The 17,106-nt window shown below is 39.6% G+C and overlaps 1 protein-coding gene and 2 long non-coding RNA genes across 5 annotated transcripts in view; 2 read left to right on the top strand and 1 right to left on the bottom strand.

Annotated features, from left to right (window-relative positions):
* The window catches only part of LOC147871666 (baculoviral IAP repeat-containing protein 5-like), an 84,746-nt gene that overhangs the window by 50,682 nt on the left and 16,958 nt on the right, over nucleotides 1-17,106 (bottom strand). The window lies entirely within an intron of this gene.
* On the top strand, nucleotides 4,083-6,192 carry LOC147871669 (uncharacterized). The gene is made up of 2 exons (XR_015538434.1): nucleotides 4,083-4,167; nucleotides 5,846-6,192. It is a non-coding gene; the product is annotated as an uncharacterized LOC147871669 (long non-coding RNA).
* LOC147871668 (uncharacterized) lies at nucleotides 11,253-16,858 on the top strand. 2 transcript variants are annotated; one of them, XR_015538437.1, is made up of 5 exons: nucleotides 11,253-11,375; nucleotides 11,587-11,813; nucleotides 13,214-13,434; nucleotides 14,910-15,149; nucleotides 15,543-16,858. It is a non-coding gene; the product is annotated as an uncharacterized LOC147871668 (long non-coding RNA). The 2 variants fall into 2 exon arrangements; XR_015538436.1 differs by lacking the exons at nucleotides 11,253-11,375; nucleotides 11,587-11,813 and adding an exon at nucleotides 12,798-12,902 and having other exon boundaries at nucleotides 15,543-16,835.

The raw sequence follows: 17,106 nt of genomic DNA, 5'->3' as shown, positions 1-17,106 counted from the left end.
TAACATATAAATTTGCTGTTTCCATGGCATATTTATTAAATGCCTCAACATTCACTGTGTATCCACAGGACAAGGTGCACAAAATTATGGAAAATCGGTGAATAAGATCTTCATTAATTCCAGAAATATTCGCCGATACTTCATGATTTTCCACTAAAGGCTGAATTTTTTTCCGTTTTCCTACATCATTACATTCTTGAAAAAGTTTTCTTCGCCTACCCCTGACCGCACTTGTTGATGGCTCATCCCTTTTCCTTTGTTTTATCTGCTCTACTAACGTTTCTGGCAAATTTAAATTCACATCTAACCAGTTAGAATTCTTATCTAAAAAGAAATTCTTATTGCAGTGTCACTGTACTCACGTTTTATTAAAAATGCTATGCAGTTTCATCAAAATCACTCTTAAACGGTTTCTATTTTCGGGAGAACATTCTACAATATCTAATCGTTTAAGAATATAAGCATAAAGTTCATCACAATCTGTATTCCTTTTGCACAACGGAAATATTTCTCCTAATTCTGGAAAAAATTCACGACACTCACATTAGCAAAAACTAGCAATCGAAACAGGCCTCATCGTAAAGTGCATACTCTGTTCTATATTTTTACGTGAATTTGGTCGTGACTCTCGCAACTAAAATTCTATGTGAACATCGGAAAGATGAAAAATGATCAGTAAAAGCGCCATAATTGAGTTAGCGTGCAATATGTAGAGAAAGAATACAGATATTTATACAAAACCTATTACAAAATATACTACACACCTTCCTCAATAACGTCCATTTAAAATATCAAAAGATATTTCTTTCGTCTGCTGGTACAAGGATTTTGCTTCCAAGCTGTCTGGAACACGACTACCAACATAAACATCTCTTCCGCCGTCAACACCAACAGATAAGAGAAGTTGGAGTGCGCTAGTCTTGTTTAAAACATGTATTCATGCCATTTTCTTATAGAAGGGATCTTTATTAACAGAATCCAAGCAAAAATACTGACATATTTAAATGTGAGAAAAATTATTCTTTTCCGGCTAGAATCGCAATCTATCCCACTGTGCGGCGGTGAGGAGGAAGAAGGAGAATGTCTTCTGGACGTTGCGCCGTAGAAACGAGTGGCATTTCAGACGTAATTACTGCCTTCATTCCCTGATGATGGAGGCAGTAAGCACCTCTGAAACGTCCGATAATTTCTACGGGACAACAGCCCAGAAGACGTACGTGGCCTTTTGTACTAATTTTTAAGTGCGGTTGTACCGAGGTGACAGTCAATCGATCTGGAGGGAGAAATAGAATCCATTTCCAAAACTTCTTCGTTTTAATACATAAAGACGACCAACAAAGTCCAGAAGAAAGTTGGTAATGCCCGGAACACTGAAAGCTGCTGTGTGTCGCTCTGTCTGAAATAAACTGTAACAAAGACGTTCGGGAGAATTGTTTCATTGTTAGGGAGAATCGTTCGAGAATTTGTGCTTACGGTAATTTTCTTGTGTTTTAAATAAAGACGCGGTGCGATCTCGAAATGAGAAATGAATTTTAACCACGAGCCATTGCTTCTGTTTTCCAAAAGACGTATCTCACGTCTTGCTACGAGCTGTGCCTCTTTTACAGTTTTCCGACAATCAAATCTTTCCGTTTGTCTTGCACTGCGAAACCCTTAATCTGTAATAGGAAATTGTTTACTGGTTGGTGATCACTTCTTAAAGGCCTCGTAGAAACATCGGCTTTTCCTTTAAGTTGTTTATTGTCAGGAAAATGTTTTTGCAGAACAAATAATTTTATATTACGAACTGATCAATCAGTGGAATGTACAGCCTGCGATGTGTGTTGAAATATTTGCGTTGGCTTTAAAATTTCTGCAATAGTTGTTATAATCTCAGATTTCTCTTGAAGGAGTCAAGGGTAAGTAAGACACGAGGTGACCATTCTATAGTACAAATGCTCGCTGCTTGCTATCCGATTTTTAAGTTAAATTCTGTTAAGCCTACGCAGGCCCTTCACCCAATCGCAGTTAATCTGGTCCCATTAGTACACATTCTGGGAGTCTTTTAAGTATTCAGGTAGCAAAAATTCATCCACCACATTGACTAACGGATACCTTTATTTGGCTACGTGAGTCATAAAAGGTTAAAATTGATGCGCATGACTTGTAATTTTCTGCTCGCCGTTTCTCCAAATCGACGACTGCTTCGTGACGTTTCAGGACTCTCTTTACAACAACACTGCAGACTGACATTCTCGTACACGGAATTAGCTCGGATGTATTTTCGAGAGGTGGTCATCCGCTCCGAAAACGCGTGTCAGCTGCTTGTGACGGCTGATTACTTGCTTATACCGGAAGTTCCTAAACTCTGTCGCGACTTCCTTATGAACACGATGGACGAGATGGACGCCAACTACTGTGTCAGCATCATGCAGTTCGCAAGGTAATTGATGTTCATTTGTCATTTGCTGTGACGCCAGACTTCGTCGCTGGAGCGAATCAACTTTACTCAAGACAGCAGCCGAGTGCCGTGTCGGAGATTAAAGCCTCTGACTGAGGACTGTGCGAAATATAATGCGTTTGCATTTTGTTATTAACGTCCTTGAAATTTAAATGTTCTGATTAACTGCATATGTTTTGATCGTCATTATGAACAGCAGATGAATAATTTCACCATGTATAACGTAAATCGCGACACAATGCAGGGTCACAATTATCTCTCTCTTCCTTTCCTTTTTTCTTTCTTTCTTTCTCTGCGGCATTCCTTGCTTCTTACATAATCCTCCCAACACCAAAATCAACATTCAGCCCCACATTTTTCTGCATACAGCAAAACCTCTGTTAACCGAGCCTCGATTATCCGATTCCCACATTAAGCGACCGAATTTCAACCAGATCGGTTGCGATTGGATTCCACCGGCGAAAGTATTTAAATCGATGTCCACGCGGTACAGTTCATTGATCTAACCTCACCCCAGATATTGCTGATTATTATGAACACTTCAAGACATTTAGATAATTCGTTATTATCGGACAAAGACAAAGACCAACCCGCTGGGTCCCGTAGACGCTGAACTCTTACTCCTTCTTGTTCAGGACAACATAGCAAGCAAAGCAGAATCACACCAGAAACTTCAGTTCATGCGATGGACAGAATGACTGATAAATTCACTACTTTAGTACAGGGACTCCCTCGAACGTCGACACAGGTTTTCTTAGATTTCCTCTGTCTTTAAGCAAATTCTGAGCTGGTTCCCAAGTTGCCACTGCAAGCTTCTCATGCAGCGCTCCCGATTTAAATTCATCAAAATTTAATCCATTACAGTGGAGGCCGGTAAATTACTTATTTAACTTTCCAAATTATAGCTTAAAAGTTCATTAAGAAACAAATCAGAAGTCAGAAGTGTGTGCTATAAGGGTGTCAGATTCGGTTGCTTTGTGGCTCTAGCCATGTTCAGATCGGTGCATCGCCATAGCCGATACAGACGCGAGACAAACACTTAGAGAGAGATATAGAGATCTACCCTGGTGGAAACACAAACCACTAATAAGAAATATTCTATTGATCCACCCTCTCCACCGCAGTAAAAATGGGAAGGAGGTGTCGAGTTCTATGTGTCGTAGGTTTGCTTGGCCCACGCCCCAGACAATAAGGTATTCAAACGCCCATACAACCAATAGGCAATGAATTTAATTACTTCAAACAAGTGCCACATCAATGCAGTACTTAATATGAATGCCATATATATATATTACTTGGGCCACTGAAAACACAAAACGATTACCAACAAAATCTTGATTAAAATTATTTAGATACAATCAAAGCAATCAAGATAAAAATATCTAATACAATCAAGGCCCACACAACAGCCTCACTATTGGTAATACCCCTACGTCTCCTTCGGCTGGGACCACCCCGAGGGACCAAAAATATCAACCACACGGCAGTTGCCCCGTCAACTAACAACAAAACAACAGGACGGGCAACTACTACAATAAAATACAATACCACCTCACAGGGCGTACCCAGCCGGAGTGGGGTTGTCGACCGACCTGCAGCTACTGACCAGCTCAGAGAGAGTGTCTCACTGACTTCTTTCTGTGTTCTGGCGAGAAAGGTTGGTACGCATCAGTTCCTCCTCAAACACCAGAGCCAGCTCTAGCTTGGCTCACTTGGAAATGAAAACAGTAAGTAGACATAAATCTGTAGTCTATATGAGTGATCATTCCAGAATTTTTTCGTTTTTCATAGTTGCTGAAGGAAGTTTGGTTACTTTACAAATTTTACAACGAAAGATAAATTTATGATTTTATTTCAAAGTATTCATCTGTTCATGTGTTGTCTCCTCCAGTAACTTTTGAATTAATTAACAGATTGAATGGATCATTTCTGAGAGGTGACCCAAACTTTGCATCTTTTAATTATCTTCACAATAAATCTGCATGGCGTGGTACTTTATTAAGTGCCAGGGACAATTTAACCTTTGCAAGATTTAAGCTTTTCACTGCAGGGAGTCTGAGGATGGCTGTTTTCTGGGTTGTTGTGTCTTGTAGTCTGGTAGAATTTTACCGATATTTCAGAGGTCCTTGCTGCCTCAATCATCAGGGTGATAATGGAGGCAGCATTGCCCTAATGATGGATTCAGCAAGGACCTCTGAAATGAGTAAACTTCTACCGCACTGAGTCCAGGATAGACAGCACTCCGTAATTTACACTGCCGAGGGAACTGAAATATCAAAGGTCAGACCTTGAAATTCGCACAGGTCCAAGGTCTGTGTACGTACCCAGTTTATCGACTATTCACACTTTGAATCCCGAGGCTCCTCTAAATAATGCTCACAAATACAGCTCCTACATGAAATAAAACACTTCTCCATTACAATGATCTCAGGAAGATTTATGCTCCACAGAATTAGTCTCCGCGTTAGCTGACTAAACAGAAAGACAGTTTGTGAGTCATGACTTGCAGTTTCCAATCACACGCGGAGAACCTGCTATCCGAAATGAGAATTAACCGAGACTTTTCTCAGACTTAGTATTTCTGCTCCATACCGGTGGAGGTTCCAGAAACAGGCCACACTGAGGTTTCCCATGGCAAATGCTGTGACTGTAAGCCGCTTTTAATTAAGCCACGACCACTTCCTTCCACACCATTTCCAATTCATTACTCATTCACCAACACGTCGTTCGACACTCATCAACCCAGAAACTAGCATCAGCGTCGTCACAAAGGACCGTGGAATAAACAAAAGAACGGCCTTAAGTGTATCCTGAGAGGTCTGTAGTAAATGTGCACCTCAATCCAGAAATCGTGATTTGATCCATAGGTTTCCTGCTTGGAAATCAAATTTCGCTTGTTTACAGTTCAGGACCCACCACGGCCTTTCCCACTGTCGCAATGCCTCAAAATTGTTGTTGCTCTAGTATCAGAAAAATAACAAAGAAAAACCATAACCATGTTCACCAATGGACCACATCCTGAGCCAGATAAATCCAGACTCAAAACTCCCACCTTGCTTCATTAAGATTCATCTACATCTAGATCTTCCTTTCACGTTTCCTAACAAACTTTGTTGTAACAGCATAAACCAAATACAAAACTAACAGACGAACAGGTCCTACATTCCAGCATGAAATACTTTTAGAACAGGTTCTTTGTGATTCTGAACTGGACTTAGCATTCACTTAATGAAAGTGCAACTGCGTTAGTGCAGATGTTACATCACTCCTACAAAGATACAAACACAGCAAATATCGCATTGTATGTATAATCACACGCAATGTTTCTCAACTTCATTCATTACCTATTTTCTGCTGCGTACTCAACTATTTACGCTGCCAGCAACAGCAAACGTCATATTTCAGGTTCTCAGAGTAGCAAGTATTAGACGAACACGTCATGTAGTCTGGAAAAAGGCGGCAAGAATTTCACATTTGCTTGCTGCCTCCATCTTCAGGGCAGAATCAGCAATCGTCGACAAACTTCTACCAGACCACACCCAGAAGACATTCATCTTCAACAAGAAATGATGTTTGCGTTCAGCTGCCAGATAACTTGGGTTCCTCCACAGAGGATATGGACTCAAAATGACATACTGTAAATAAAAATCAGTTTAACACATTAACTGCGACCTCTGAATGTACAACTACGTGCTTTTTGTACTGTCTGGAGTATGAAGAAATGTCCGTTACATAAACAATTAATCTTCCTATGGGCATTCTTTAAAAATACATAAACAATATAAAATTCCCAGTGTTATTTTTGGCCAAGGCCCTGGGTAAAATTACGCACTTACATTTTACTCATAAACTATTAATACTATTGTGTTTAACAATAAAGATGACACCATAAATAATTTTATCAAGATTAACAACATTTTATGCACAGAGGAGCTAAACAGAAAACAGAGGAATATAACTCAATAAAAGAAGCGCTGTCCTATTAACAACAAAGTAAAAGCCAGTGGCGGCTCCTAAGTCTGAGCAGTGGTAGTACTGCTCAAAGCGGAATAATCAGGATAGTTTTACAACACAAAACGACATAAATAAATGAAAAGTAAATTTACATCAGGAGAAAACTCGATGATGTTTTAATTATTTGTAAGTCCTGAAGACGGAGGCCACGATTTCCTACATCATTTTTTTCAGTAAAAGACAATGTTACTAAAAGCCGGCTGTGGAGACCGCAGCTCTGATTCGCGCTGTAACAGTGAACTGCCCCTCACTCCACCTCACACTGCGCTCGCAACTTTAGACCGGCCAGCCGCGCTGAAATCCTTGCAGCCGGAAATATTAAAATAATGATATAGAGGAAACAAAGTGTTGCAAATTATATAAACACAAAAAATATTTTTTTTAAATTTTTGAAAAATTATAAGGGGTGCTGCAACTCTGCAGCTCTTATGGAGGGGCCACCACTGGTAAAACCACAAGTTAAGAGTATAGTAAAAGTTAACACCTTCATAACAACGTCTGAAAGCACAAAATTCAGCATTGTCAAACAAACATATTGACTGACAACGTTAAATACTCTGTGCTCTTAGTTTTGTGTACCGAGTTCAAACACAAACCTCGTACATCGTTTAAACCAAAGTCGGCTGAGGGAGGAAGAAAAAAAAGTAATTAATATTACGTAAGTCTTATTTCCAGTCTTCACTGGAAATCCTTCTTAATAAATTTATCACAGATCTTAGGCTGTGAATGTTGACGAGTTTTACTGAAATTCTTAGATCTGTTCATTTCTACCAATTCCTCTTTTGCAACACGTTACACCAATTCCAGAACATGTTCTTACACACACATCAGATGACATTTGTTCAGAAACTCAAAGCAGAAATCACGTGATACGGATGCTGTGTACAATTACGTCTCCACGGAGTACCCTGGCAATGAAACGATGTATTACACACAACAGGAAAAACACCAATTCATACATTAATGGTTCTCGAGATCACTCTGTTTAGTGCATGTACACACAGAAACATGGGCACTATCCATATTATATGCTCTAATGTGTCTTCAGATGACTCCACTGACTGAATGATTTATTACACACGTCACAGGAATATGGACGTCGCCACTATGTGTGAAATTATGAATCTTCAAATGATGATTCTGTCGGAACGACTTACTGCACACATTACAGGTACAAGGATACTCTCCACTATGTGTGCGTTGATGTCTCTTTTGACCACTTGGCCAACGAAATGTTTTACTGCATGCATCACAGGAATTGGGATGTCCCCCACCATGCTCAAGTTCATGTTCATTCTGAGGACTCTGCTGAAGAAATGAGGAAAGAATTATGATAAAGTTAACATAAAGAAGAAGAAGAAGAAGAATGAGATTGAAAGCAACACGAAAGTTTTTTCTACCAAATCCGATTACCTGACCCAAATTTAGTGGAAGGTGTGCAAGAATTTGAAGTCCACATCGCAGTTTACAACAGTTAATTCACTGAGGTATGTGACGTAATCTGGAGCCCATGCCCCCAATTTAACATCATACTCAAACAATAAATGCCAAGTCACTCAGTTATCTTGGTTCTTACTCTGTACCAGGTTGGATCTGAATTCCATAGTACATGCATTTTTTTACACAGTGGGACAGCTACACGTAAATTTGTTGGTTCAATCACTTGATGGCTACTTATAGCAAGAGATTAAATATTTTGGAGCCCCTGGTCTTACATCGCATAACGTGTTCTAACTCTGAATGGTAGGTCACTGTATTAAAATGTGAACACAAACTTGGCAAATATATTACTCTAGATGCAGTGGGATAGGAAGATGTCGGATGTTAGTTCAATTAGTTCCTTGATACTTGTAACAGAAAGTTGGGTTTCTTATCAGGCCTGAACTCGGATACATATCAAATGGACTCCCAAATGATAGCATGGTACGAGGTGCGATCGGAAAGTTTCAAGACTGTGTCAATATAGGGCGAACCGGATGTAGTACGAGCTTCTGCCGCTAGGGGGTGCGGCCTACATTCATAGTGAATCAGTGTGCCAACCGGCATCATCGAATTAGCATTTGTTTCTTAGTTACGGGAGTTTTGGTAGTGAATTACACCGACCCTCCTGCGATTTCGGAATGGCGGATTTTCAAATTTTGCCAAAGACTCGCCAAAACGGCTACGGAAACCTATGAAATGCTAAAGCAAGCATTTGGGGAGTCCGCAATGGGTCGTGCACAAACGTTTTTGTGGCATTCACGTTTTAAAAATGGCCGAACCTCTGTCGATGATGGCGAGCGTTCTGGACGACCATCTTCGAGCACAACGCCCGAAAATGTTACGAAGATTCGGCAGGCCATTCACGAAGATCGACGTCGTACCATCAACGACTTGTGCGACATTGTTGGGATAGGCTATGGGACCTGTCAGCTGATTCTAAAGGAAGAACTCCACATGCGACGCATCATGACAACGCGCCAGCGCACACCGCCCTCAAAGTTCGGCAGTTTTTGGCCTCAAACACCATGGCCGTCATCCCGCACCCTCCTTATTCGCCGTGTGACTTCTTCATCATGCCAAAGATGAAAATTCAGCTAAAGGGAAGGAGATTTGAGACGATAGAAGAGATTGAGGCAGAATCGCAGATGGTGCTTGACAGGCTGACAAAGAAAGATTTCCAGGGATGCTTCCAGGCTTGGCAGCGGCGCTGGGATCGTTGTGTTCACTCCCAGGGGAACTACGTCGAGGGTGATGGATGAATTTAATACCTGAGATAAGTGTACGGGTTTTTATAGGCGCAGTCTCGAAACTTTCTGATCGCACCTCGTATTTAAGAGGTTAATAAAAAATTCTACTGCACGGAATAGAAGAAAAGTCACGTATGCCAACTATCCCTGAATTCTCATCCATCCCTGGATACATTTGTACATACACTCAAACAGATAAGAACCATAAATAATTTGGTTAAAGGGAGGCTTACCTTCCATTCATCTTTCATTATGGGAAAAGCTGATGGTGTGTAAACCTCATCATTTCTCACGCCAACGGAATCCTCTTCTCTCAGAACATCCACGTCATTTTCTATCTTGATTTTATCAATATTCTGCTGTAAAATTACGAGTTAAATATAAATTCCTTGAGATGATATGCATCAAATGCAGGTATAAACTGGATGGGAATCTACAATAGCATATTCTGAAATAGAATATGGGGTGCCCTCAAACTAATATTGAGTACATTCAGGATAAAATTGTATATCACAAATCAATTTCACATAAAAATTTCCAGAATATAAGAAACTGCTGTAATGCAATGTGCGGCAAGAACATTCATTAACCTTGTGTTGATGAAACAAGAAATTTACTGGAGTCTTACTGTAGTGATGCCACGGTACAAGGCATCTCACATTCAACCCCGATAGATACACACGTTCTTTCTTTCCTTTATAAAGTTAATTCCACACTGTTAACAGTGTAGTGGACTGAGTCCCAGAAGCTCACATGATTTTATTCCGTCCAGCTTCATACTATAATATCTAAATCGAAACTTTCAGCCATCTAAAAATTCGAAATATAATTTTAACGCTTCTATTTCATGTGTTCCTGTTACTCCTACTGTTTATTGTCCTGTTGTCTCGATGATCCATCCGACCGAGGAGTGAACATTTAAGTTTGTGCTCACCATAAAAACCTGCAACAACTAAATAAAGCCGAGTATTGTCAGGTTGGTATTACCGAACTAGCTCGTAGCTCGCTCGATGTCACGTGCTACGAATGGAAGAGACATTCTAACCAAACTTTTTTTTTATTCTCACGCCTATCATCAGTTCGTTTTCTCCTTGTTCTGCCTTTATATGGTACCAATTCAGTGTTAAGACCGCAATCTTCCGAGATATGTGTACACGCTATTTTACAGGAACCCTTAAAAATATAAGGCCATTAACAGCTCCTGCCCTGGAAATGGCGTCTTTAAACCAGAACGCCTTCCCATCTGCCGCGTAGAATTATATGATCCCAGACTTGAGACAATTTACAGAGCCTTTAAATAATTATATATGTATCACATATCACATTATTTGTTCTAGCATTAATTTTCCGTTTCAGGTAAAGAGGAGGACTGCTTGTTATTTAGATGTCCTCTCAAATAAAATCACGTCTTAAGACAATTCCAAGGATAAAGGAACGTTGTAAAAAAGCGATGCTAATAAAAGTAATCTATAATTAATACGAGGAAGGTGTTAAAATTATGGACGTGTTCTTGGGTGGCTGAAATATTCGACACGCATTTTACGCTCTACACAGGTGTTTTAGAAAGTGCTCTAAAGACAACCTTCAGCACGGGGAGTTAAATACCGCTGTTGTGTTCGTCCTGGGGTAATACTTTCTTAGTGTCCCTTTAACTTTTGCTCTAAAATACTTTATTTATCATAACATTTGAACACTTGAATGAGACACTTAACTAACCCCCCGAAGGGCAGTTAGTTAGGCATGTTACTTAAGATTTCAAAACGCAACCAACCTCCTAATGTTTTAACCGTCAATTCGAGGCGGTTAGTTTAGTTTCTTACACAAGGTTGGTTGCGTTTTACAAACTTGACCAACCCCCCCGTAGGAGCTCCGAAAGGAGCGCCCTGCTCTAGTACTATAAAAATTTGTGATTTCGTCGTCGTTAATAAATTACGTCGTCAATCAACAATGCCAACAGATATTTGTTTATACTCTGCATTGTTGTGTTGGTATAGAAACACAACAATGCCGAGTAAACAAATACCGCTTCACAACAAAGAGATCGAAAACTATCAAGCCAGTCGCATGATCACTGCTCCAGAAGCAGCAGACCGCATTCTTGATTATCGACTGACAGTTGGCTTAAAACATCAGAAAAGTGAAAGAAGACGTCATCAAGTATTTGAAGTACCGACTCCAACAACTTCAACAAGGTAAACTGATACTCATTCGATATATTACGATTACGAAAACTATTATGATCGATTTTAAGACGAATATTTGCAAGGGTGGAGATAGACGTGGAAGGTTGACTGAACAAGAACATCGACGTAAAGACGTAGAATATCAGATTAGAGAACGCGCTCCGAAAGGAACGCCCTGCTCTAGTCTACTATAAAAATTTTTGATTTTCGTTGTCTTCAGGAAATGACGTCTTCAAACAATGTCAACAGATATTTGTTTATACTCTGCATTGTTGTGTTGGTATAGAAACACAACAATGCCGAGTAAACAAATAACGTAATAAATAAACAAATACCAAGCCAGTCGCATTGTCACTGCTCTACAAGCAGCACATCGTCTCCGAACAGCGACTTAAAACTATTTAAGAAATGAAGGAAAGTGAGAGAAGACGTACTGACACCAACAAGGTAATCTGATACTGATAAGAATACTCATTCGAGTCAAACTGCTTACGAAAACTGACGCCTCTGTGTTTAAATTATATTTAGGCGATAAATACAATGAAAGAAAGGGGTTAAAAGACTTGAGTAAGACACAAAACTAACCACCCCTTTGGGGGGGGGGGTTAGTTTAGTTTTTTACTAAAGATTTTAACAAATTAATATACAAAAACCTCAGAATTTTAAATTTTTAAAAAAAATGCAAAACTTGCTTTACATATAGATTATAGATATACATAAAGCTTAAAAATTTTCAGCAGAGACGAAAGCATCTACGGAATAATAAGAGTGAGTGAAGAGGTAATCTTTCAATGCAGGCTTAAATACCTTTATATAATAACTTAGACTTTTAACTGTTGGTGGAAGATTATTAAACAACTTGATACCTGTATAGTAGACTCCTTTTTGATATTTAGTAAGGTTAGGATTTGGCACATAGAGATCATGTTTCCATCTTGTATTTAAATTATGTACATCTGTATTTCTTTTAAATTTATCTAAGTTTTCCACCACACATGATAGACAGCAGAGTATAAATTCACTTGCAAGTGGAAGTATATTAAATTTACGAAATAATTTTCTACAAGATACCCTGCTTTTGACACCGGCCATTATTCTAATTAATTTGTTTTGCATGTAAAAAGTTGTCAGTGGAACCATGGTTCCGGATAATTTGACGTAAATACGTCATACCTGCTTTACAATCGAGTAAAGTTTGATTAAGACATTGCTTATTTAAATTGAATTAGTTACGCTTAAGATGGGTCTGTGGTAGATGAATGTAATGTAATGTAATGTAAGGTAACTATGTAGGTAACCATTGTTTATTTGTTGATAAACAGATGACGTATCCCAGGTAACATAACAATGAAGTTATGTTACCTAAGAAACTAATTGCTACGTGATCTGTTTACTCGGCATTGTTGTGTTACATTACTGCCGTCAACAATCCGCTTTCGTTATTGCAGAAAGAACTGAGCTGTGAATCGGCTGTAGAATAAGTGCGTCGTAGAATAGATAATTTTGTGCTGGTAAAAACGTTTTAGAATATCACAGGTACTTATCTTATGTAAGAATTATTACATTACATTACATTATAGAGACGTATTTACGTCAGATTCTCCGGAACCGTGGTTCCTCTGTCAACATTTCATATCTTATATTTCTGAATCTGTAGTATTACAGAATCTGAAAATCGTGTACAATGAACACAGAAAAATACGACCTTGAACCCATCCGTACGTGTTTTGTATTGTTCACTGAGGTGAACTCTAGAAACTGTGATGGGTGTGTTATAGCTTCATTGCTTAATTTAATTAACAGTAATATAAACGTGATTTATATATTTTCAATTGTGTGTATTTTAGATACCGGTGACAGAAGGTGACGTCTTCAAACAATGTCAACAGATATTTGTTTATACTCTGCATTGTTGTGTTGGCATAGAAACACAACAATGCCGAGTAAACAAATAACGTAATAAATAAACAAATACCAAGCCAGTCGCATTATCACTGCTCCAGAAGCAGCACATCGTCTCCGAACAGCGACAGAAAACCATTTAAGAAATGAAGGAAAGTGAGAGAAGGTAATCTGATACTGATAATAATATTCATTCAAGTCAAACTGCTTACGAAAACTGACGCCTCTGTGTTTAAATTATATTTACGCGATAAATACAATGAAAGGAAGGGGTTAAAAGACTTGAGTAAGACACAAAACTAACCACCCCTTTGGGGGGGGGGTTAGTTTAGTTTTTTACTAAAGATTTTAACAAATTAATATACAAAAACCTCAGAATTTTAAATTTTAAAAAGAAATGCAAAACTTGCTTTACATATAGATTATAGATATACATAAAGCTTAAAAATTTTCAGCAGAGATGAAAGCATCTACGGAATAGTAAGAGTGAGTGAAGAGGTAATATTTCAATGCAGGCTTGAATACCTTTATTTAATAACTTAGACTTTTAACTGTTGGTGGAAGATTATTAAATAACTTTATACCTGTATAGTAGACTCCTTTTTGATATTTAGTAAGGTTAGGATTTGGCACATAGAGATCATGTTTCCATCTTGTATTTAAATTATGTACATCTGTATTTATTTTAAATTTATCTAAGTTTTCCACCACACATGATAGACAGCAGAGTACAAATTCACTTGCAAGTGGAAGTATATTAAATTTACGAAATAATTTTCTACAAGATACCCTGCTTTTGACACCGGCCATTATTCTAATTAATTTGTTTTGCATGTAAAAAGTTGTCAGTGGAACCATGGTTCGGGATAATTTGACGTAAATACGTCACACCTGTTTTACAATCGAGTAAAGTTTGATTAAGACATTGCTTATTTAACTTGAATTAGTTACGCTTAAGATGGGTCTGTGGTAGATGAATGTAATGTAATGTAAGGTAACTATGTAGGTAACCATTGTTGTTTATTTGTTGATAAACAGATGACGTATCCCAGGTAACATATCAATGAAGTTTGACGTTTCCCAGGTAACATATCAATGAAGTTTGATGTTTCTCAGGTAACATAACAATGAAGTTATGTTACCTAAGAAACTAATTGTTACGTGATCTGTTTACTCGGCATTGTTGTGTTACATTCCTGCCGTCAACAATCCGCTTTCGTTATTGCGGAAAGCGCTGAGCTGTGAATCGGCTGTAGAATAAGTGCGTCGTAGAATAGATAATTTTGTGCTGGTAAAAACGTTTTAGAATATCACAGGTACTTATCTTATGTAAGAATTATTACATTACATTACATTATAGAGACGTATTTACGTCAGATTCTCCGGAACCGTGGTTCCTCTGTCAACATTTCATATCTTATATTTCTGAATCTGTAGTATTACAGAATCTGAAAATCGTGTACAATGAACACAGAAAAATACGACCTTGAACACATCCGTATGTGTTTTGTATTGTTCACTGAGGTGAACTCTAGAAACTGTGATGGTAAATAACTGATGGGTGTGTTATAGCTTCATTGCTTAATTTAATTAACAGTAATATAAAAGTGATTTATATATTTTCAATTGTGTGTCTTTTAGATCCCGGTGACAGAAGGTGACGTCTTCAAACAATGTCAACAGATATTTGTTTATACTCTGCATTGTTGTGTTGGTATAGAAACACAACAATGCCGAGTAAACAAATAACGTAATAAATAAACAAATACCAAGCCAGTCGCATTATCACTGCTCTACAAGCAGCACATCGTCTCCGAACAGCGACAGAAAACTATTTAAGAAATGGAGAAAAGTGAGAGAAGACGTACCGACACCAACAAGGTAATCTGATACTGATAATAATACTCATTCAAGTCATACTGCGCATTCAAGGGTTAAAACACTTAGATAAGACACAAAACTAACCACCCCTTTGGGGGGGGGGTTAGTTTAGTTTCTTACTCAATGGGGAACTTCATACTTATGATTCAATTTAACATTTTAGAGTGATTAATTCAAGGAGTATGAGATGGTTGAGACATGAACCGCACAAAATTTAACAGATTCAATTGACTTTAGGTAGGTGGATGATCTGAACACGACAATGAACCTTTAGAGTTCCATAATATAAAGCAAGAATTTTGACGTACGTCTACACGGAAGGGACATTCGGCAAAAAAGCGTAACGGAGATGTGTAGGATCCGTATCCGTAACGTCGTGTTTGTTTATTTCAGTCGTAATCCAGGGCGAGCCTCAGCTACTGGGCGGGCGACAGGTGGCGGATAGTGATATGAGGGTTAGCTGCGAATAAGGGGCAGTCCCGGACCGAGGCGGCAAGACCGGAGAGCGTGGGAGTGTAGCTGGTGGCAGGCTACACCCATCAAATACCACATGAGCTCAGTGCCCCCACTGCCTTGTGGGTAGGGGAGGAATCCCCAAAGGCTACGGGAAGGAAAACCCTGACAGAAAACCAAGGGTAGAAGGGGCTGCATAGGGATAGAGAAACCAATCCTTCTAAGGGAAAGAACCCGGAATAAAAACTTCTGGAGGACGGGGGGGGGGGTTGCACATCGGACTACCAACCCAATTCTGGAAGAAGCTCACACACTGAAAGGGCCGTAGTGCTAGAGAAGAAGAGGTTGGAGCAGAAGCGCACATGTAATGAAGAAATTCGAAACTTTCATTTTGTTTGTATGTATTCTTCCTTTGTGTGTGTCTGCGTGCGCGCGCGAGCGTTTGGGTGTGTGTATGTGGCGTGGGGCGTGGGGCGTGTGGGGCCTGGTTTCCTGTCGTGTTGTATCGTGTGGTTTGGTGTGTTGTGTGGTGTGTTCTGCAGTCGTGTCGCGTCGTGTCGTGTCGTCGTGTGCTGTCGTGTCGTGTGGTGTACTGTGGTGTGGGCCGACACCACACGACACGACACGACACGAGACGACGCCACACGAGACGACGCCACACGAGACGACGCCACACGAGACGACGCCACACGACACGACGCCACACGAGACGACGCCACACGACACGACGCCACACGAGACGACGCCACACGAGACGACGCCACACGACACGACGCCACACGAGACGACGCCACACGACACGACGCCACACGAGACGACTGCACACGAGACGACACACCACGCGACACGTCAGCACACCACACGACACGACACTATACGACTGCACACCACACCACACCACACCACACGACACGACAAGACACCACCCCCACACCACGCCCCAGACGCCCCACACGCCACACACACACCCAAGCGCGCGCGCACACGCGCACACACACACAGAGGAGGAAGACGTACAAACCTAATGAAAGTTTCGATATTCATTACATGTCCTTCTTCTTCTTCTTTACCACTACGGCCCTTTCAGTGTGTCAGCTTCTTCCAGAATTGGGTTCTTAGCCCGATGTCCAACCCCCATAGTCCTCCAGAAGTTTTTATTCCGGGTTCTTTCCCTTAGAAGGATTGGTTTCTCTATTCCTATGCAGCCCCTTCAACCCTTGGTTTTCTGTCAGGGTTTTCCTTCCCTGTTTTAAAGAAGTAATTGTTTTGTTTGTTTGTTCCGAAATGTAAATCGATCAATCGATAAGGAACATGAATGATATTTTATTATCTTAATTATAATAAATTTTAAATAAAATTATATTGTGATCAGACTGATTAAAATAAATAATTGATATAATTGTTTTATTTCCATTGTCATAAATATTGTACAGATTTCTTCCAATTTTGGGCTGTGGTCTCCAGAAACCAAGTTTTATTGCTGGAGAGTGGCCATGTTTGAAGA

The sequence above is a fragment of the Zootermopsis nevadensis genome, unplaced genomic scaffold (genome assembly GCF_977971745.1).
Source record: "Zootermopsis nevadensis isolate Lab colony 2312 unplaced genomic scaffold, Znev_1.0 Znev_ptg000044l, whole genome shotgun sequence".
In the NCBI taxonomy this organism is placed as follows: Eukaryota; Metazoa; Arthropoda; class Insecta; order Blattodea; family Termopsidae; genus Zootermopsis; species Zootermopsis nevadensis.
This window is presented reverse-complemented; position numbering and strand designations above follow the sequence as displayed.